General features: G+C 38.2%; 1 protein-coding gene across 8 annotated transcripts in view; it reads left to right on the plus strand.

Moving 5' to 3' along the window:
* LOC133529451 (5-hydroxytryptamine receptor 1-like) overlaps positions 1-23,653 on the plus strand; it is a 165,754-nt gene that overhangs the window by 85,212 nt on the left and 56,889 nt on the right. Inside the window, exon 1 of one of the 8 annotated variants that reach the window (XM_061867160.1) lies at positions 9,839-10,063. The exons of 6 other annotated variants lie outside the window; for them this stretch is intronic. The gene's annotated coding sequence lies outside the window, so the exon portion shown is untranslated. Of the gene's footprint in view, positions 1-9,838; positions 10,064-23,653 lie in introns of those variants that run through there. One more of the 8 variants, XM_061867159.1, reaches the window with a different exon arrangement.

Raw genomic sequence — 23,653 nt, forward strand, 5'->3', positions numbered from 1 at the left:
CTGGATTTTAAAATTAATTTATTGAAATCAAATGGTGTGGTTATGTGATTGCCGCAGTGCGAGTAAAATATTGCTATAGACATGCATAGTGCTGTCTCGATCACACACCGGAACGTCGTCCAAAAAACGAAGTAAGTATAACCTGAGTAAAAATCAGAATATACGCCTGAATAATGAAATGATTCTTATAACTCTTACAGTGTCTTCGGGATCTGAAGATTTAACGATAGTGTAAATTAACCCCTTATTTATTACATTATATTTTATGATTTTTGTATTTAAATAATATGTAAGTAATTTTTAGCGATTTTGTGCCCTAAGAATTCGGTAAACTTTATCTGAAGTTAGTTTTGTTGTTTAAGCATGACTGTAATAAATAGCCAAACAATAGAAACTTTTACATTTATAATACCTATACAATGGACCCATTGTTGATAATTTTATACGAAGACCAAAATTGAGAAAGGTATGTTGAGATGGTGATGGTTTGGAAACGTGGAAATAATGAGTGAAAGAAGGCTACGAAAGAGAGGGTAAAAGGGAGAAGTAGAAGAGGGAGCTGGAAGAGTTAGACCTTAGCTGACTTTCTCTGATCAAAACGTGGAAATCTTGAAGAAAGCCCAGGTCATGGGCAACCTAAACCAGCCAGCGTGTATGAGGAATGTTATGAAAGTGAAGGAAGCGAAAGAGGTATGTCAGGATCGTAGCAAGAAGAAATAAGTAGCCTCTGCCTACCTCTCCGAGAAATAGGTATGATTATATGTACGGTTACGGTTGTGGGTTCAAACCCCGGCTCGGACTAAAGAGTTTTTCGGAATGTAATATGTACCTATGAAATGTAAAAAAAGAAAAAAATGTACACTGCTTTAATTTAATAACACAACACATATATGTTATATTTAACATTATTATTTTACTGTAGTACTTGTAGCGTAGTTAGCTCGCATCATTCTTCCTTAATAGTGCGACAGTAACAGTTTGGTTCTATTCGCTATGGAGTGTTAACGATTGGCATGTTGGCAACGCGGGCAGGGATGGTCACAAAACCGCGCGTGGACTGCCTTCCTTAATAGTGCGATAGTGACCGTTTTTTTTTTTTAATTTATTTATATATTAAAATTCAAACTTATATATAACTTCTTCTTCTCTGCAACTATCCGCAAACGATGCACATTCCTGGTGCGCCGGGTGCGGGCCAGCCCCAACCCTATCCTGTGTCTGATAACGGCACAGAGGTTACATTTTCTGAGGATAGCGGAAAGTTTTGACTGTCCGTATATGAGACACTGCTACGGAATGCATATTTCCAGCAGTTTATATTTATTGTAACTATCTTTATAAATAGATATAGAATAAAATTATTTTGGAAAAATTCATTGTCTTGGGTGGGACTTCAACGACTGGATCACTAGTACAATGCTTTGCCATCTGCGCTACCAAAACCGTACCCAATACAGCGAATATTTCCACCATATATGAGCCATTGGGAGGCCCTAGCGGCATCTACCGTAAGAGTCTTAAACTTCTTAAATGGCTACCGGAGTTCCAAGTCATATTGGAAATTCACCAGTAACGATATGCGCTATCCCATATGAAATTAATTTTGTAGAAAAATTATTTAGCGAACGTAAGTCTACTAAGAATATTTACGAGTCCGTCGTAGTTATTCGAAATAAATACTTTTCATTTATTTTACAAATCTAAGCCTAAAGATTTTCACGAATCAGTATGGTTCTCGCATATGTGAAGGGCATTGATTTTGAAGCCTTTTGCCAAGTCATGCTTATCCCTTCACTTTTTGTGTGCCCGAGATTAAGGGATGCTTTTAAAGTCGCTTCAACCCTTAGCTGAAATACAGTATTTGCGAAAAAGGTTGGACGTTTCTGAGGAGGAATTCAATACAAATAATATTGCCAGCTTTTTTATATGCAACCTTGCCATAACGGTAATTTTAAAGCGGAACTTATTGAATAAGATGTGTTTAGTACTGATTTCAAAAACGGAGAATATTCTCAAGTCGTCGGTATTGTTTTTAGGGTTCCGTAGTCAACTAGGAACCCTTATAGTTTCGCCATGTCCGTCTGTCTGTCTGTCTGTCTGTCTGTCTGTCTGTCCGAGGCTTTGCTCCGTGAAAGCTGAAATTTGGCATGGATATATAAATCAATAAAGCCGACAAAGTCGTACAATAAAATCTAAAAATGTATTTTTTTTAGGGTACCACCCCTACACGTAAAGTGGGGGTGAACATTTTTTTTTGCTTCAACCCTACAGTGTGGGATATCGTTGGAAAGGTCTTTCAAAAGTAATAGGGGTCTTCAACAAACATTTCTTGATAAAGTGAATATATTCTGAGATAATTGCTCCAAAAGAAAAAAAAATGTGTCTCCCCCTCTAACTTTTGAACCATAGGTCCAAAAAATATGAAAAAATCTTGAAGTAGAGCTTAAGAAAGACATTAAATGAAAACTATAGCGGATATGATTAGTTTAGCTGTTTTTGAGTTATCGCAAAAAGTTTCCCCTTCATAGTAAAAAGACGTACACACACAGTTCATCCCTTGGTTAACAATCTACCATACTTTAAGCTCCAGTTTAGCTCATTGTGACAGAAGAGTAACTACGGAACCCTACTCTGAGCATGGCCCGACTTGCTCTTGGCAGGTTTTATTTTTATGTATATTCACTCATTACTACGCGACTATTACACCTCGAAGGTATTCCTAATGAAGACTACAGTTCGTTCGCGTTTAGAATGCAGTAAAATCATCAGAAGCCTGCCTAGCGATGCTCGTAACCAATCAAATGGTTCCCAATTAGAAAATATGCCTTCAAATGATCATTGTCAAACTATATTTTCTAATTGGGAACGATTTGATTGGTTACGGGCGTAGCTAGGCCGGCCGACAATAATGATTTTACTGCATTCTAAACGCGAACGAACTATATATAAAATGATTGCGTTTAAACTGTTTCGTGAAGTTGGTTATTTTTAACCGATTTAAGAGAAATGAGGAAATAAAACTTTTAAAATTTATAGTGTTCCCATCCCCCCTGTCATCCGTTGACCATAAAGGGTTCGAAGCATCGGGATGTATTTTAAATTTATAGTTTTATTCCCTGACGACTGGTCTAGCCTATTAGGTAGCGACTCTACCCTGCCTATGAAGCCGATGATGGTCCTGGGTTCGAATCCGGTAAGGGCGTGAATTTCTTTGATGAGCACAGATAGTTGTTCCTGAGTTATGGATTTTTTCCATGTACGTATATTTAAGTATTGGTATAATATATATATCGTTATCTGAGTACTACCCACAACATATGCCTTGGGGCTTTGTCAATTTGTATGAGAATGCCCCTACAATATTTATTTAGCACGGTAACCGAAGACAATAAAAAGGAGGATGTTATCAATTCGTCGGCAACATTTATATTATAAATCATACCTATTAATCTAGCTCGTTCGTACTCTGAGAGGTATGAGAGTCCAGTAGATATCTTGACAATACTGGGTGATGTTGGGGTCGTGGTCCAGAATTCCAAAAAATATTAAGATGGTTATAATAAACAAAGTTTCCCGTAATACCAACCAAAACATCGCGGAAAAATTCATTCAAAACTTTTCAGAGTCCCGAGTAAACGAAACGTATGAGGTCAGATGTTATTTTTCGCGATTATAATATTAATCCAATCGGAAAACTTGTTTGGTATTGATCAGCTTAATTACTATTTGCTATTCAGGATCACAAAATCGAAATCAATCAGTAGTTTAGCCGATATTATACCTAATAGTGTTAACTGTTGGCCGCTCACACGTATTACAAAATGCGTTTACGTAATCTCACTGGATCAGAGTATTTTCCATTGCTTATCCATCGTTTCAAGCTCTAACCAGCATACATTAGATCCCCACTTACTGATGGCTGTTACCGATGTATAGATCAAAATTATATTGGTTTCTGCATTGACAACTGCTAGCTTGCATACACAAGGGCTTTAGGGATTTAGCTGCAGTGTTGCGTTAATCCGATTGGTGCATAACTGGTTAACTGGAGGCTATTCCTGGGTTAATTGTTCTGTAACTGGATTTCCTTTATTAAGTCCATCGCTGACTAACTGACTATGACGAGGCAGTGGGTGGCGCATGTTTCACCTAAGATCAAGCCACACGGGCTGCGTATCTCCGGCTCTCTTGTTTTTACAAGTTGCTCACTTGTTTCTCATGTTTTCATCACATGTTATGTGCCGCACTTGTTACTAGTAGGCAACGAACTAAAAACCTATGCAACGAAACGAAAAAATACGAAGGGTTCATTCCCATTCCTCTCCGCTCAACGTGACCGCCGCCATACATGAGGCAGGGACAGGTGGGAATGATTTATATAAATGCTCCTTTTCCCATCTGTGCTCGGCAAAGACAAATGGGAATATATCTGCGAAGGGAGCCGGAGCTGCTGCATGACGCCTGTTGCCTTTAAAATCTACAGATGCTAAGTTCAGAAGGCAAAGTCACTGGGTACTTGCACACATGCACGGAACATTGTAGGGGAGTCCCACTTGCCTCCACACCTTCATTCTCTAGGACCGGTATTGTGCAAATTATCCATATATGTGCATATAGCTAAGGCAAAGTAGCTCCAGAATGCGCGGAGTTTTTGCTCGGACTCAAATCCAGCGCGATAAAACCGTGCATAAAGAGCTATGATACACAGGTTTACAGTAAATTTATTGTAATTGAAATGCAAAGGCTAACTCATCTCTATAAGGGATCTCTTCCACCTAACCTTCGAGTCAAAAATCAAAACTATAATTAGATAGACAAACAGATAGGCAAACTTCCCATAGTATTGACAAGCTTTGCTTGGTAGGTGAGATAGCCCCAAATATTGATTTCAACTTACTGAATTTACCTACAATAGTTGTTGTGCAAATCGCTTTGTAAAGGCATTTGTCCAGTAACTAAAACCTTTAAAGTAATGGTTAATCGGCTCCTTGTTCCTTTCAAAGCGACTACCAGCCAAAGTATAGGTATATTGCTAATACAAATACTAACCTCATGTAATCGCAGCATCATTCATCATTCAGTCCTCAACTGTGCGTTTCTCCAGGAACTTTCTGCCTCGCACAGCTAAACTGTGGAACGAACTTCAAATCTTCAAGAAAAGGGCGTACTCCCATCTTAAAGGCCGGCAACGCACTTACAACCCCTCTGGTGTTGCAAGTGTCCATGGGCGGCGGTAATCGCTTGCCTCCTCTATCATAAAAAAAATAGGCTGTGACAGACGGACAGACAGACGCACGAGTGATCCTATAAGGGTGCCGTTTTTTTCCTTTTGAGGTACGGAATCCTAATAAATCAATACCACATTCAACCGAAACATTGCTTTCAACGGGATCCTTTCCCAAAAAACCTATTCATTGGGATTGTAAGAAGTTTTCAATTCAAGCATACTCGTTTGATCCTGTAGGTATTTCTATAGGTTAGCGAATGAACAAGGTTGACTTAAAAACCAGTATATGCAAAAATGACGATTCTATTTATGGAAATCGAGATCAGGCCTACAGAGTGTTCTTAGCATTAGGGCTGGAAATGTAAAGATTAACCCCTTGGAATCAGTCGTTCAAACTTGTCGTCCATAATTTTGTTTAAATACAGTTGAAAGTTTTTATAAGCATTATAAGCGGTATTCATCAGTTAATAGTGAATTGAATGTGTATGATTTGAAATAGTAGTCGGGAGACGCATGCGGGAGAGGGTAGTCCCAGCTCTGGGTTCTTCCTGATGCAAAGGTCGTCCATCGCGGTTCAACGCGGTAATGCGGCGAGCTAAGCGTGGTGGGTACATTTGCATCGGGGGTGGCTATGGCATTATGTAGGTTAGGTACTCGTAACCTAATTTATGACTGTTATTTTATAATTGACCAATGTATTGTTTTATTTTGTAATGTTTTGTTTTATTTCGATTTGGATTGTTATGTATATTATTGTTTGGAATGGTTCTGATTTTGTAACTATTTATAATAATGATTATGTTATTATAAGATTTGAAATTGATTCCTCGGTGTTAAAAACTAGCCACTTTTTAATTTGTAATTTAATATTATTTGGTAGGTACGAGTAATACCCATAGGATAAGTAACAAATTCACAGTACGTCAAACCGTGTACTTTGAATAAATTATTTACACTCAATTTTATTCTATTCTAAATCAATAGCATAATTATTATCAAGCAAAACTAGTTGCTCAGTTATTCTGGTAGTTTCAAAAAAGATTTATTATAACTAAAAAGTTAGTTATAATAAATCTTTTGTATGATCTGTACCCCTAGTGTAAATATTTTCGACAGCGAAACGTGACGTACGCGTTTGCGTTAAGTGTCATTTTGTATGAGATTTTTGACTTTCCAAAACGTCCCGCTTGGCGCGCTGTTCAAAAACCCATACAAAATGAGACTTAACGCAAACGCGTACGTCACGTTTCGCTATCGACTAAAATTACACTAGGGGTACTGATCACTTAGAATTACTTGATTTGTCTCTACGCGTTGACTCTATATCTCTAGCTCGATTTCAAGTATGGAGTAACGCACAACAATGCAACGCAAGTTGTGACAAGCGTTCAGATTATACAACTTGTACCTAGAACAAAACTACAAACTCTAAAATTTATAGCTACAGCTCCAATGCTAAAAGCATCCTGAATACTGGTTTGTTTAAGTGAAAACCTGCGCTTTGCAAGCAATATAAATGAATCGCCATATTTGGTACACTGATATCGGATTCCCAATTCCCATTTCTCCATTTATTAAAAGCGGATTTTTCATGGCTTCACCGCTTTGTTGGATTTTCGACTTCCCTTTTTGCTTTTAATAGCTGGCTCAATATTGTAAATTATGGCCTTAGGAAGCTTTGCAACGAATGTTCCATTTTATTTAGTGAATACATAATTGGTTCTTTATGGCTATAAACTGGGAGTAAGAAAGCTCTTGTTTACACTAAGATTGATACATTCGGATTACGACTGCAGCAGCAATAAATAGTATTAGAGTCGGTATCTCTAACAAAATGTTTCCGCACCTCAATGAAGTGGCATCTCCGACTACTGACGAGATGCCACACATGTGACCAAATAAAAAAAAGTAAAATATAAAAGTGCGTTATGAAAATGTATTCTAATAATATCCTATCTATTTCCTGGCGCAGAGGTTGTCCATCGCGGCCAACCTTTGCGCCGGGGACGATGCGGGGTGGGTTGTTCGGGGTGGGTGGTGTAGGTTTAGTTTAATTTGTAATTAATTTTATTGCTGATGTATTCCCTAGTTCTTAAGTATTTTTATGATTGTACGAGTAATTTATTTTGGATTCTAATAATATCAAGAAACATAATAGAAGCAATATAATAACAATCCACTGCGAAAAAACTCTTGTTTTAAGCTCGTTTAGATTATTTTGAAACGTCACTTTATACACTCGCGTTGGTACGCCATTTTCTTTGGAGCTTAGATTACATTTCGCAGATGTAACACGTAGGTACTAATGATTACCCACCTTATTCATCATCCTCCTAGCGTTTGTCCCGTACTGTGACGGGGTCTACTTTCCTACTTTTCTCCTTCCACTTCGCTCTATCCTGGACGTCGTTTTCCGATAACCTACAGGCGTTTAAATCTTTGGCGATGACATTGCGCCAACACTGCCTTGGTTTGCCCCTTCTGTTTGGGCCTGGTAAGGCAAAACTAAGGGCTTTGGTGCCTACGTATTCTGGCGGCCTTCTTTTGACATGCCCAAACCACCTCAGCCGACTTTCTTGGAGCGTATCGGCGACGTCTCTCACTCCGAGGTTACCACGGATGTGTTCGTTTCGAACCCTATCAATCCTGGAGACGCCTGACATTACCCACCTTATTGTTTGCGGAATATATACACAATAATGATATAATACTCTTTATCTCGCAATTTTTTGTAGCCTCAAAAAGTATATTATGCTACAAGCGCGATTTGATAAAAATTGCTACGAGTACGAGAGTCAAATTGAAAGAGTTTTATGACTATTTTTATAAATTTTAATGTTGTCAGTGTTACATATGTAAAAAAATTGAATACACTTGTAAGGAAACAAATACATTTTATCTAGATTCTTTTCAGTGCGTATGTAGGCGAAAAATGAAAAATTGTCATAACTTGCTTGTTGTGTTTTGGTAAGCCATTTTATATAGTTATAATACTTATAATATTGTATCATTGCGTAAGACTAAAGTTCCTGCGAATGTCGCTAGTCGACACTCAGCCCGCATACAAAGATAAGACAATGATAAGGTCCTGATAAATACCACCGCGACTTGTTCAGGGGTAATTCTGATTGCTTTCGAAGTTTTCGAACATGAAGCGAGTCAAATAATCAGTTTAAATGTCATCTGTGACCATTGACTGTTGACCCAGTGCCTAACAAAGCCCACTTTTGAAACACTTGATCCTTTTTACAAAAAAGATTGCTGTTAATGTATATATACATTGTTTTTTAAACCCAAACTACTATTGATACGTCGCGTCGATGATTCGATAAGTAATATATAAAATTTTGTTGTTTTTTGCTTAAAATAATTCATAGCTGTATTTTTGTATCTAAACATAAATAAGGTGAGCCTTACATGAATCCGGTACCTTAGAGTTGTCTTTGGACTTCGAGACCAAAATTCACTAGTTTGAGCAAAAACTCGACTCAGCTACGCAAATTAATTTGTACCATCTAAGTTAATAGCAAGAACACTTGAGACAGTAAGATACTCAAAAGGCGCCGATTTCAGCCGTGAATCTACCTGCCTTATCAAAATGACTTTGCGTTGGTTGTAATGTGGATACGTCTTAATTAGGTTGATAAGGTATTAAAGTATACATACCAGACACATACATATGAGAAAGCATTTAGCTTTTCTTTTTATTTTTTCTTCTTTATGTGTGTTTCCTTATAAAATTACAATACAATACAATACAAATATACTTTATTGCACACCTCAATACAGAAACAGTACAAATATTACAACACATAAAGAAGAGGTAAACAACAGGCGGTCTTATCGCTAAAAAGCGATCTCTTCCAGACAACCTTTAGGTAGCGGTATTATTTTGAGGTTAAGCAATAAAGATGATTTGTATTTGTATATCATCTTTTAGAATTCTCGTTATTCCACAAAAGCATTATAACATTTTATTTCGAAAGTCACGAAAGAAAGAGTATCTACCTTAAAAATATATATCAAATCGAGCTAGCCCCAAAGAAAGCTCTATAAGGCTTGTGTTATGGGTAGGTACTATACAACGATATATATAATAGATAGATCTCGATACATAATATTTAAATGCTTAGAAAACACCCATAACTGAGGAACAAATATCTGTGATAAACACACAAATAACAGGATCTCCTGCTACGTAGGCAGGATCACTACCGGCTAGGCTAGGAGGCACTTTTAATAACTAAAGTTACATAAATTAATAAAAAATATATGGCGTGGTAAAATTCTATCCATGCCTACATGCATAAAACCCTTCGAAGGGAATTTCTTTTCTTCAATATCATTCTCCACATCCACTTGAGATTTATTAGTTTTCTCTCAGTACTTGTGTTACATACATTTATGTGCAGCACAGACAGATGTAAATTACAGAAATGCACAGTTGTTGCATACCGCTAGCTGCAACACTAATAGTTCTCACCAACTTCTATAGACACAAACCAAAGTTCGTTCCATAAATTGTTTAGACAGCAGCAAACACGTAATTTCCTTTTCAAAACGTCGTATATCCATTTGAATTCCAATTTAAAATATACCATGTACATATGTAAATAGATATCAGATTCGCGTAAAATCACAAGTAGGAAATGGGCTGTTTTATGCTAATGCTCTTCAAGTGGTATTTCAGATTGGTGCTGAGTTAGTGTTTCCTAGATTTATTATTCAATGGTAGATTTACTGCAATTCAGATTAGATAGATTATCGTATTATAATTATTTAGTATAAATAACCTATTCGGTAGATGAACAAGTGTGTATACTATATTCTAGGTAGGTAAGTACTTTTGTAGTTGCAAGTCGTGTATTTAAAAGTCGAACCACAAAACTTTACGCAGTTAGAGTATATCAAAACCTTCCTTAAATAATCCAATCACAAAAAGATACTTCCAATATAATGATTTAGTAGCCAGTGATCATCGTGGTAGTGGCATTGCTGATGGCGCTCAATTGCGGACAGGTTCGACTGTCCATATTTGAGGCACTTTGATATGCATGTTTCCCGCAGCCCATATTATGTTTTATTTATTAACTATATACTAATATTAGAGATAAGAATTAATATTGTGTACTAACGAATTATATGAGTCATGTTACTCGATTTACATAAATGAAATTGAAATTGTTGTTTTTGACCCTCGTATCTTTAGATTTAAAAAATGCTTCGATCTTTGTTTAAGTTTGTTTCATTTGCGAATTATATATGTTATGTTTTTCTCGAATAATGTAAAACCTATTACTCTCTTATATTGTAACGCTTAAGTAGATAGTTATTTGTTCTCTGCTGTTTTTAATTGTAGCTGCGATATCGTATTAAACACTTGTTTTGAATATCGTTTTGTTAGTTTTGTTTGTTAGTTCATAAGCATGCCATAATTTGATATGTATGTTATTCACGATATTGTTGGATATCTGTTTAATGTACTTGACAAACAATAATTACCTAACTTTCACACTACTAGAGTTTGTGAGGAAAGAGAACAGTCGTGGAATGTACGGGGCCCAATACATTCCACGACTCTTCTGTTGTTTCCGAACAGACTATACGGCTAATGGTGGTAACCATTATGATACTGGTTATTATGTCCAATTAAACTATATACGGGCTTTTGTTGACCAATGGGACATAAGACATGAGAGAAGTCTTCACAATAATTATATCGCCGACTTTCTGTTTGAATTATATTTCTCCATATTATACCTATCTATTTATGAATCTATTTTAGCGCTCTAAATAGAAGACTAGATAAAATATACTTCCAAATAATTGTATTTTTTTCTGTCAAATCCTTTCCGCCCTTTTCTATCTCTTAATAGTTTCCATTAATAACCTCTCACCTTGATATAAATCATATATCGATTTATTTTATAAATAGAAACCCACCAAACTAAATATGGCAATTTGAATGGTTGGCGGTTTTGATAAATGGTTCGGAAGCTAGCACGGACTCGTACCGAGGACGATAGGAAACCGATTCATTCGTTTGTAGTTTCAAAAGGTCGTATGTGACATACAACGCAACCTTGTAATGTCAGTCTAAATCAAGTCTAAATCTTTACAGATTTAAAACAAAGTATAGCAGTGCTTCTATAAACGTTGTTTTTTCATTGGGATTTGACGTTAAAGGTGACATTTGGATGTCACTTGCAGCTGCATTAGTGTTGACACATTATTGAGGCGGCGTTAATGGCGATGATCTGTCATTATCCTTGATAAAATGAGTGAAGTCGCCGCCGCATTGTTTCCACAACTATGACTTTCAATCCATTGACATATCTAAGGGCGTGCCTTACGAGCACAAATAATGGTGCTAGTTCAGTGACGAACTCACGAATTCGAGCGTATTGTGCAGTCTCAACGATATTAATTCTTAGCTCAACGAGGGGGGCTGGGGTTAGGGTCGGCAACGCGCATGTAACTTCTCTGGAGTTGCAGGTGTACATAGGCTACGGAGACTGCTTACCATCAGGCAGGCCGTATGCTTGTTTGCCACCGACGTAGTATAAAAAAAAAAAAGTCTAATGCAACTTGTTGCGACTCGCGCACGTAATGCTAAATCGCGTTGTGGCGTTAGACTGCAAGATTGGCTCGAATTTGTGTGCATGACATGCGGTGTCATGCACTGGCTCCATTCTTATTGCGCGTAGGGTCCACCCTCAGATATGTCAATGGCAATTTGACATGTGTCATGCTCATGAATTTGATTGCTAATGTCGAATCCATTACCGTGCGATAACAACTCCGATGCCTGCTGCTGCTGTTGCATTCTGCAGTTTTAGGTACTGCACCGATTTGGCAAGTTGACATTCGAAAGTCACCTCTATTATTGCAACTTCACTGCTGTGATGTTTACACGGGAGCTGTCACTGTCAATATATAAAACTAGTGACGTATTTAAGAGGAAATATTAATGGTAATTTCTCCATAGTAGGTATTACATACTTTTTCGAGATTTTCCTGCCTGGATTTTGGACCTAGATGAATATATTATGAGTTCATTTACATTACCTGTGTCTGTACATTTGTCTTTTTTGATATTCTGATTTTTATAAGAACTAGGACACTATAAGCAGCGCTAATATGGCCAAAAAAATGCGCCGTAAACAGACGCCTGGCATACAAAATTGGCATCAATAAACACAAAAATCAAAATGGTCAGACCCAGACTAATTTCATTACGATCGCTTAAGTTTGGAGAAGGTAAACGTCGAGAACGAAAGTAAACCTCAATTTCTGAGATTTTTACGCAAGGTTTTTCGCCTAAGCTGCAGTTGTCCTTATCGCACTAATTTTAGGAGCTGCCCCCGTCAGCGCGACGGAGATATTTACCTGAAATTCTCAAATCAGTGAGGGTATTTTTTTCTGGTATTTTCTTAACCTTTTTATCACGACAGTGCTCTGCTAATTTAACCAATGAATTTGTGTTTCGAAACCGAGTGACACAATTTTAGTTGCAATTAATTAAAAGTGCATAATGAATTCCCGTGCTAATGCATTTTAATTATTCAAGAACCGTAAAGTTTGTTAAAATTGTGTTGTGTAACAAGAAAAAAGCTTTCAGCGAAGTTTTCTCTTCACACTGCTTTAAAAGGCTACTTTAGAAAAATAAACAAAGAGCGGTCAAGTACGCGCTGAACTTGAGTATTGGGTTCTAGAACAAAGTTATTTAGAAAGAGACAAACACCTTACAACTTGCGCTAGCTAATAAGTGTAGCTTGTTTTTAAATTTCAATTTCAATTTCAATTTATTTATTTGCAACCAAGTACAAAACACATACAACTTAATTCTAGGTGTACAGTACGTGGACCCTGATAGGGCGCAGCAAAACCTTATAGACTACATGAAACTAATTTTAATCTTATGGTATATAATGGCTATTAAAATATAATTACTATTCGAACTATTCCATAATTTAATAAACATTCCATAAAAGTATTTCATAAAAAAATAATTGATTGACAAAGAAAATACAAATAAAAATAAAATAAAAACGCTATTATAGTCATAGTTACACTGCATTGGAAAAAAAATCATAGCATCAATAAAATTAAATAAATAACAAAATTAATGAAAAATAACAAAAAAAATATTAATAATAATTAAAAAAAAATCAGAATAATAAACTTTGGAATGAGAGGCGGACATATTTGAAAACGAGATCATTAAAATCAAAAAGTAATGGGTAAATTTAGGTATTCATTTACACTATTAAAGGACTTTTCTATTAAATATGTGTTACAAATTAGCGCGGTTTTAATCAAGATGCAATGCCAATCGGTAACATACTGGATCGAGCATAAATATCTACACTCGCCGGTAACAAGCGATACAACAAGAGAAATTCAGTCCAACAGGATTATCATGCACGGGACTAACCTGAGGTTGCAGCAATGGTGGAATCCTCTCGATGTGACTGGTTCTTCTTACGTTTATCACCTTTTCTTCTTTCACACGCCGGCCGGCGGTACGGTTAATAGTCTTAGGCCTTTTGTCACGCGCGATAGAACACTAAAACACTTAGGTTTCGTTGCTTAATCCATAAAAACGATTTAAATCGGTAGCGGTCGATCCGCACGCCTTGTGCGTTTCGTTAGTTCTCTCTTTCGCCACCAGAGGCGCTCTGCTGATGGCTGTCCTTAGCATGTCGTCCGATCATTTTCGGGCGATCCTATTGGCTTAAATTTCACTATTGCATCGCTGTGAAGTGCGTTTTGACATTGCATCGATAAACGGTTTGAAGCGCGCGGAATATAATTAATTATTTAAAAACTAAACGTTAAGAACGGAACATTCCGCCCACCAAAATACCAATGGGATTTTCCCGATGAAAAAGAAAACGTTACTTAACTATTGATAAGACTACGATTTACGAAACTAATCTTAAAACTAGGTAATAGTATTTTGGAGTGCTTATTCGGATGGAAGAGGACATAGTTTGACCAGGGGCCTTTTAACTAAGTTATCCTTCGCGGTTCTCACGGTAGCCACCCGAACTACTCCAACAGGTCCGTTATGGAGAGAAACAACTCGTCCTAACGGCCAATGAAGAGGAGGTCGGTTCTCGTCTTTAATAAGCACGAGTGAATTTAAGGTTAACAGTGTCGAGTCTTTGGTCCATTTTGCCCGCTGAGTTAAATCATGTAGGTACTCATTTTGCCAGCGTTTCCAGAACTGCTGTTGGAACGCTTGTATGAGTTGCCACCGGTTTAGTCGATTAAGTTTAACGTCCGTGTAGTCAGAGTCTGGAACTGCGGTCAGAGGCTCTAATGTCAAAAAGTGACCGGGTGTGAGGACGTTCAGATCATTAGGGTCGGAACTTAATGGACACAAAGGCTTTGAATTTAAAATCGATTTTATTTTGGTGAAATATGTCAATAATTGTAAATGCTTAACGATTGCTAGGAGCGCGCGATGGCGCTCGACCTCCGTTCCGAAAAGGTTTTCAGATCGTGAAACGATGTCACGCGCGTTAGTACAAAACCTAGGAACGTAAGCTAGAATGCGACAGACTTTGTCCAACGACGAATATCTCTCAAACAGCCGATCGATTATTGACGTTTGCTTGATAGGTGCGGTTTGGCTTGTTACGAGAGTTACACGACGCTGTTCGGAAAGTACGACGTTATCGTTGTTGCGATCCTTCGATAGATCTGATGGCCATTCAGACGGCGATTGGGAAAGCCACTCTGGGCCCGCCCACCATAGCGAATTGGTTAATAGTTCCCGAGGCAACTGCCCACGTGAGCAGATATCTGCGGGATTCGTTCCAGAGGGAACGTGTCTCCAGCAAGTGGTAGGAACGATGTCCTGCACGTGGCTAACACGATTTGCGACAAATGTCACCCAACGAGAGGACGGAGCGCGCAACCAAGCCAATGTAACGATTGAGTCGCACCAAAAGTAGGCTTCGCGAACAGGAAGCTGTAGCATGTGGATGCGGCAAACGAAGTGGACGCGGACGTAGCCATCAGGCTCGGTGATGCTTAGATCTACGACGGCGCCATACGCTATCTCAGAACTACCACAAAACCCATGCAGCTGATACGATTGAATATCTTCGATGGCGAATTTGCGAGGAATATTCAGATCCCTACTTTGAGGAAGCTGATGGAAGAAACTGTTCCATTGCGATATAATTTCCGGAGGAGGCGTTTCATCCCATGAAGAGCCAAGAATCCAAAATTTTTGGATCAAGGCTTTGGCTTGGATTGTCAAAGAAGACAAGAAACCCAAAGGGTCAAAGATTCTGGCAACCTCACTCAGAATCGTTTGTTTGGTACACGGTTGATTAGACGGTTGGACGTTAAAAACGAACGAGTCTGAAGCGGGCTCCCATTTAAGGCCAAGGACCTTAACGGTTGTGACTTCTGCCTCGGTGAATGCGATGGCGTCCGGAAGACACATTTCTGAGGGCATATCCCTTCGAAGTTCGGGTCGATTGCTTACCCATTTTCGTAGCTCAAAAGAGCCGAGCTTGAAAAGAGCGATAACTTGTGACTTGATGTCACGAGCATTATCCAGCGAAGAACTTCCGGTAACGACGTCATCGACGTAAATATCGGAAGTTAGAACGGTTTTAGCCTTCGGGTACTTATGACCTTCGTCGTTGGCCAATTGCTGGACCGTTCGGCAAGCAAGAAACGGAGCCGAGGAGACCACGTACGTTACGGTGTTGAATACGTATTCCTGAAGAGGCTCATCTGGGTGAGCTCGCCAGAGAATACGCCGGTAATCACGGTAATGCGGAGCAGCGGTAATTTGACGGTACAGTTGGTGCACGTTGGCCATAGATGCCGCTTCGTGCTCCTGGTAGTGGAAAGGAATCTCCGCATTGTTGGATGGTATCTTTGGAGCCGCGTTCTTAGCAGGCATCAAAGTCATGTGACAACTTTCGCTGTAGTCATCGGTCATGAAATCAACATATTGTTGTTTCAAGTCTGGATCACGAGAGAGGCGCTTTTCGATAGCATGGAAGCGTCGTACCGCTATCTCCCGAGAGCCTTCAAACACAGGCTCAGCGTTTTCTTTGAAGGGAAGACAGACGACGTACCTACCAATCTCGTCACGGTAATGCACGTTTGTGAAACAATTTTCACAGCGTTGTTCATCTGGGGGTAATCGGGAAGAATGTGGAACGGTATCGATTTCCCAGAAGCGTTGAACGATATTATTTAAGCTATCATCCTTATTAGGTGATGGTACACTTAATAAAGACGACGACGCTAGTCGGATTTTTCCGACTATCAGCCATCCGAAGACAGAGTTGAGAGCACGCGGTTGATTGACGCAGCGTTTCAAACGTTGGTCGAGAAGTGACTCAGCAAAGACGTCGGCAGCGAGCAAGACATCAATTGGACCAGGAATATCAAAACCAGGATCTGCTAACGGTAATGTTTTGAGGTCATCCCATCCACTCATATTGAGTCTGCCTATAGGCTGATCTGCACATATGTGCGGTGAAACAAACATTTCCAGACGGAAATGTACGGTGTCCTTGGCACCTATATCACAGGTGACCTGGCCAGTCACTGATGCAGGTGCACCCCCTAGGACGCACGGCCCATCACTAGTCGCGGTAGGCTTCAACTTGAGCCGTTGAGCCGCGTGTGTGGTGAGGAAATTATTTTGACTTCCGGTGTCTAATAACGCGCGGAATGTCTGAAACTCGCCCGAAGCATCACGAATTTGGACGAGCGCGGTTGCCAGTAGCACGGTCGTATTCGAAGGTGAATTGGACGGAGTTACCGGTTCTTTAGCCAGCAAGACGACTGAGCTTGATTTTTCACCAGAAGGTTCGGGGTTGCTGGCAGCTTGCTCTCGGTGTAACAGAGTATGGTGCTTCCGCTTACATTTCTGACAAGAGAATATCGATGTGCACTGTCGCACTGAATGAGACGCGTTAAGACAATTATAGCACCATTTCCTCTCCGTAGTCACAGCCATTCGTTCATCCACCGATTTCGCTAGAAAGGCCTTACAGGCTGAAATGTGGTGCTCTTCACCACAGAAGGAACATTTTCGAATAACTTTCGGAGTTCCCGAAACTTTCGGTTTCACCTCTTGTTTGTCACCACCTTTTGGAAGGGGGTTCACGGTAGGAGAGAGGAGTGTATGCGTGACGTTATGTCGCTTCGGTTTCTGTAAGGTTCCCGTTGCCTCTTTAGAAGTGTTCGCGTTTCTAGAAGTAACAGCGGTAAAGTGCGTATCGCGCAACAAAGCTTCGCTTTTCCCGTGTAGAAATGCCCTTATTTGCTTGTATTGAGGCATTTCCACGTCGGCGTATTTTTCTTCAAATTCGCGTCGTAGCTTGGTATCTAACTTCGCAAAAATATTATAACAAAGGACAAAGTCCCAATGTTCGGTCGGTAATTTCAACTGTTTTAAGATAGTTAGATTTTCATCGATTGTATCTAGCGCATGTCTAAAATCTTGAGCGTTAGCCGTTTTAAAACTGACATCTAAAATGTCACGCCAACAAGTAAAAGCTAAGTCGCGTTTGTCCTCGTAGCGGGACTTGAGAGCATCGTATGCGCTTAAATAATGTTCACTTGCAACAGGAAACGTTCTAATTAGCGATAAAGCGTCACCGCGTAAAACGGACACTAAATAATGAAATTTCTCAATTTCCCTCAAAAGGGTAGATTCGTGAATAAGCGCATTATAAGTCGCGATGAACTCGGGCCACTCTTTAACAGCACCCGAAAAGGTCGGTAGTGAAATTTTTGGAAGCCGCATATTACTACTGTGAGTACTATGAGAACCCGTTGGAATGTCCTGTCTCGAAATATCCGGTTGTTGAGACGGACACGGTAAAATTTTACGCTGAATGGCAACTACGTTAAAATACGCTTCGTCGAATCTTTCCTGAATTTCATTCTCACTGTCGTCGACATCATCCCCTAATAGATCCGAAATGATAAAGTGAGACTCTTGAAAACTATCAGCGATATTTTTTATCTCCTCACAATATGAAAGAAATAATTCGACTTGTGAATCATCGGTATTGGCTAAGGTCCCTATTTCCAAAGCCTTTGCTATACGGTTATACGCTATAGTTCGTTTACATCGTAAACTCGGTAAGTTGTTGACGGTATAAGTTTTGTCGGTACATTTTTTACCTACAGATTTACGCCTTTTTAGGTAAGACATTGTTTAAGTTTAGAAAACAATGTTTACTAATACGCAAATAATATACGCTAAAACAACAAGCTCGTATTTAAAACCACTATACGTTATCAGTGATAGCACAAATAAAAACAGCTTCGATGTTTGTATAACGCGACAACTATTGAAACCGGCACCCTGAGTTCGCGGAATTAATGTAGTAAAATATATCAACTTGGTCAATTTATATGAAAAAGAACTCAAGTAGCACTCGGAACGATTGGCGATGTTCGAAAAAGTCGATAGAAAATAAAATGAAAGAAAGTCCAGTATAATTTTCTTATTTTAATTCAACGAAAATAATTCGGGCAATAAGAAACTACGAAAATTGAATAATTAAAAAGTTTAGAATACCTTCCTTCAAAGTTATTATACGATAACGTTCGATTTCCAAATTTGAAATATAATGACAATATTTAATACGATAAGTCGAGCGGTCAAAAATAAGGAAATGAGTTATATGAATTTCGAACACCTGGGTGGAGTCGTTTTGAACAAAGGAAAATGACCAACGTAACGCGTGACCAAACTACGTACAAAACTCCGTAAGACGGGGGTCTCGTTACACTGGGAGGATGATTTCTCGAATACCCGTCGGTAGGGAATATTGTAAGTTGTAGTTTTATTTAGAAAAATGATACGATTTCTTAGTAAGTAATTCGGTTATTTATGGTACAATTCTAAATGATTTTGTAAACTAGATTTAAACGATTAGGTATATTTCGATAAAGTTTTAGTGAAAAGATTATGCAATTGTAAATTCGGTAAACGGTAGGGTAGCGAGACAAAATGAACCAAAGACTGATTTTAACTTCGTAATTACGCGATAGATTGACGTTGTAATTCGTTTACACGGTAAATAAGGAAGGATATTAAACGAGTATTAACGACAATGGTAGAAAGGTTACGAAGTAAAATTGGTAGTTGGTAGGCCGAGTGTAAATGAAGGTCAAAAGGTGATTCCCTGGTTTCGGCACCAAAAAGAATGTTACAAATTAGCGCGGTTTTAATCAAGATGCAATGCCAATCGGTAACATACTGGATCGAGCATAAATATCTACACTCGCCGGTAACAAGCGATACAACAAGAGAAATTCAGTCCAACAGGATTATCATGCACGGGACTAACCTGAGGTTGCAGCATTGGTGGAATCCTCTCGATGTGACTGGTTCTTCTTACGTTTATCACCTTTTCTTCTTTCACACGCCGGCCGGCGGTACGGTTAATAGTCTTAGGCCTTTTGTCACGCGCGATAGAACACTAAAACACTTAGGTTTCGTTGCTTAATCCATAAAAACGATTTAAATCGGTAGCGGTCGATCCGCACGCCTTGTGCGTTTCGTTAGTTCTCTCTTTCGCCACCAGAGGCGCTCTGCTGATGGCTGTCCTTAGCATGTCGTCCGATCATTTTCGGGCGATCCTATTGGCTTAAATTTCACTATTGCATCGCTGTGAAGTGCGTTTTGACATTGCATCGATAAACGGTTTGAAGCGCGCGGAATATAATTAATTATTTAAAAACTAAACGTTAAGAACGGAACAATATGATTTTAATCTTTTAATAAACTTATTAGTGTTGTGCTCATTTTTTATATCAGTAGGTAATTTGTTAAAGATCTGTATTGACATTGAATAAGGCCCATTTCTATGCATTATTAATTTTGATGATGTTTGACGCAAATTATTTTTGTAGCGCGATTCATATCGAAGAGGCCCATCTCCAAGAGTTGTGTAGAGTTCGGGATATTTTTTTACGAACTTACACGATTCCAGTAAGTAAATACCCGCTAAAGTTAAGATTCTGAGACTTTGAAAGTGGAGCTTACAACTGCCGTTTTGCTTAATGTTTTTAATTATTCGGACGCATTTCTTTTGCAAAATAAATATTTCTTGTACGTTGGGACTGTTCCCCCACAACGTCACTCCATATGAAAGCCATGCATGAGCATAGGAATAGTATGCTGTCATTGCTGTCTGGATATTGGTTGCCTTTTTAAGCTCTCGTAGGGCGTATACAAATTGGCTCAACTTGGTTTTTATTTTTTGTATGTGATCTTTCCAGTCTATATTGGTATCTATATTTATTCCGAGTAAGGAGAACGTGGGAACGCAATCTATATGAGTATTATTGAAAGAAAAATTTATATTTAATTCTAATTTCTGACGGGGTCTGAACTGCATAATCTTAGTTTTAGTAAAGTTTATTTCTAGGTTGTGGTCGTTCATCCAACATGCAGCGTCTGACATAATGTTATTAAGCTTTTCGCAAAGGCTTTTTTCATTAGTGCACGAGAATAATAGCGAACAGTCATCAGCAAACATGACACATGGTTCATTGAATATTTTAGGAAGGTCGTTAATATAAATAATAAAAAGGGCGCATCCAATTACACTCCCTTGAGGGATAGAATCAGTTACAGGCTGGACCTCTGATCTGACAGTACAGATTTCGCGCGATGTTTCATTGACGTAATCGATGTCGACATATTGGTTTCTATTTCTAAGGTACGATTGGAACCATTCATGTGCTATTCCGCGGACTCCTACTCCATATAGTTTGTCAAGGAGTATATTGTAGTTCACTCTTTCGTACGCCTTCGTCATATCGAGCAAAATACCCACAGCATACTCCTTTCTGTTTAAAATGTTTAGGATTACATTTATGTATGTGTAGGTAGCTAACGTTGTAGAGCGATTTTGACGAAATCCATTTTGAGCATTGTCAAATATATCATATTTTTCACAAAATGAATACAATCGACTGCACATTGCCTTTTCGAATATTTTTGAAATCACAGGTAATAACGCAATAAATGCCTAGCTAAGATAGAAATCGTTAATAGAAAACGCCAATCGTATCTTTAATTATGTATGGAAATAGTTTCGTGGCTTTTCATTCTATTGTGTTTGACGACTGGTCTGGCCTAGTGGGTAGTGGCCCTGCCTATGAAGCCAATGGTCTTGTGTTCGAATCCCGGTAAGGGCATTTATTTGTTCCTCATAGGTATTTTCTACGTATTTAATTATTTGTATATTATATTATCGTTATAAATATTATTATTATTTATATTATCGTTGTCTGAGTATCCACAACACAAGCTTTCTTGACTTACCGTGGGACTTTGTCAATTTGTGTAAGAATGTCCCTACAATATTAATTTATTTATCTACCATACCGAAACAATTGTTTTTTTTTTTTTTTGCATTTGTCGATGTAGGGTTAGAGCCGGTGTAGCTTTATTTGACGTTCATAAGCGCATTGTAATAATTATACCTACCTACTTTAATAATAAAATATCTTTATATTTATAGGCTAGGCTACCAACTGTGATCAATAGGGTTAGTTTGAAATAGCATGCCCGTTGCTCTAGATGACATCTTGATACATTTAACTCATCCTGATTATCAGAACAAAAATGACTGTATTCAGTATATTTATATCATGTTGTTCTTCACAAGGTGTTAAGTATTTCATTTCTGCGTCAAACATAAATAAATATGAAATAAGTATAAGTATTGCATATATGTATAAATCAATCATAGTGTGCGAGCAACACTACACTGGGGGATACACTAGGAGATGGAGAGTTCATCGTGGTCGAGGTTAGAAAGAAATAGATCCCAGCGGTTATCAATGATTACTAGACAGCATTGCAAATTGATTTTTTTTAATAGTCACCATGATTAACACAAAAGTACAGGTTGCCGGTCCTGCTCGCTCCTAAAAGCCGGCTCGCGAAGTCGCGAATGTCGCTCAATATCATGGGACCAACACTTTATAACTCAGTACCGACTTGGTACCGACTGACATAAAAGAATCAAAAAGTGACACAACATTCAACAAAAAGCTGAAATCGTTATTTCTAGAACATGCTTATTATTCAATTCACGAATTTATATTATCTATGCAAAACAACCATTGATGCAACACAACTAAATGGTGTCCTAGTCCTAACTTATAATATAGCATTCGTAATTTATTACATTATTGTTAATAATAATTTTATTTGTAAAAATTTAATGACATGTAAAATGTACTTATTTTACCAATAAAAATCTGTATATCTGTATAGAAAGCTGTTACACTACACAACATTTCCTTATTTGAATTCTTGCTGCGATTGGTCTCTTATATACATATTATATGCCTTATAAGTCAAAAGGTTCTCAGTACCACGGATCCCTAAAGCAAAATGGCCGATGTTTATCTAAGTGCACAGTAAAAACGGCTATCGCCGTACATTTATCACAAATTCAAGTCATTCCGCCTTATTAATTATATTCAACGGACCAAGGGTCTTAATTTATTAAGAACGCTGTTAGTCAAGCCGTAATTGCTAAGGGTAGGTAGCTAATTCTGGATTTTTATTCCCTTCGCTTATCCTCCAGCGCATTAGGCAACAGCCTGCTTCAGCTCCTGCCTGGAAATCCGTCAGGTACATTTTGGAGGCACTGGAATGATGTACATATGGGTTCTAGAGGCACAGTGTATAATATTATTTAAAGTGTGTAATTATGTAGTCAGACATAGTAATTGTAATTTGAATTTTATGTAGGTATTGTAATTTTTATCTATCATTTTATGTATTTCTTTTTAATTTTCTTGTTTTTGACATAGTGTTTAATTTTATTGTATTTTTTTAATCGTCACCATGATTTTTTATTTTTATTTGAATTTGTTATTATTTTTTGTGATTATTTATAGGCATGTAGTCTGAAAAAAAAAAAATTGAATTGAATTATTTACGCAACCCTAGAACAAATCAAAATAGTACTGTATTAAGCATATTAATAAAAAGACGAAGATTGCTTGATATGATTCGCTCCTCGTTATGAAGCGAACACGAGAACAGTACCCCTAGAGTAAATTTATTCGATAGCGAAACGTGACGTACGCGTTTGAGTTAAGTCTCATTACACTAGGGGTTCAGGTGTTGGCGGACCGTCACAAACTGCGGACGGTGACGGCAGGTGGGGCAAAAACTACTCTCGTTGTCTGTAGGATTGTTCATACGTATGAAATTATTATTAAAAATGTAGAGCTGCGTAAACCAAACTAATATTTTCACATATTTCTTCCACCCATATTTCCCGTAGTATAAGATTTGTCACGAAATATAGAAAGTTATAGAACGGAAATGTTCATGTAAAACGAGGCTCCCATTAGGCTGCGAGTGAAAGTGTGCTCTTGACATATTGC

Source organism: Cydia pomonella, chromosome 21 (assembly GCF_033807575.1).
Source record: "Cydia pomonella isolate Wapato2018A chromosome 21, ilCydPomo1, whole genome shotgun sequence".
NCBI classification, from domain to species: Eukaryota; Metazoa; Arthropoda; class Insecta; order Lepidoptera; family Tortricidae; genus Cydia; species Cydia pomonella.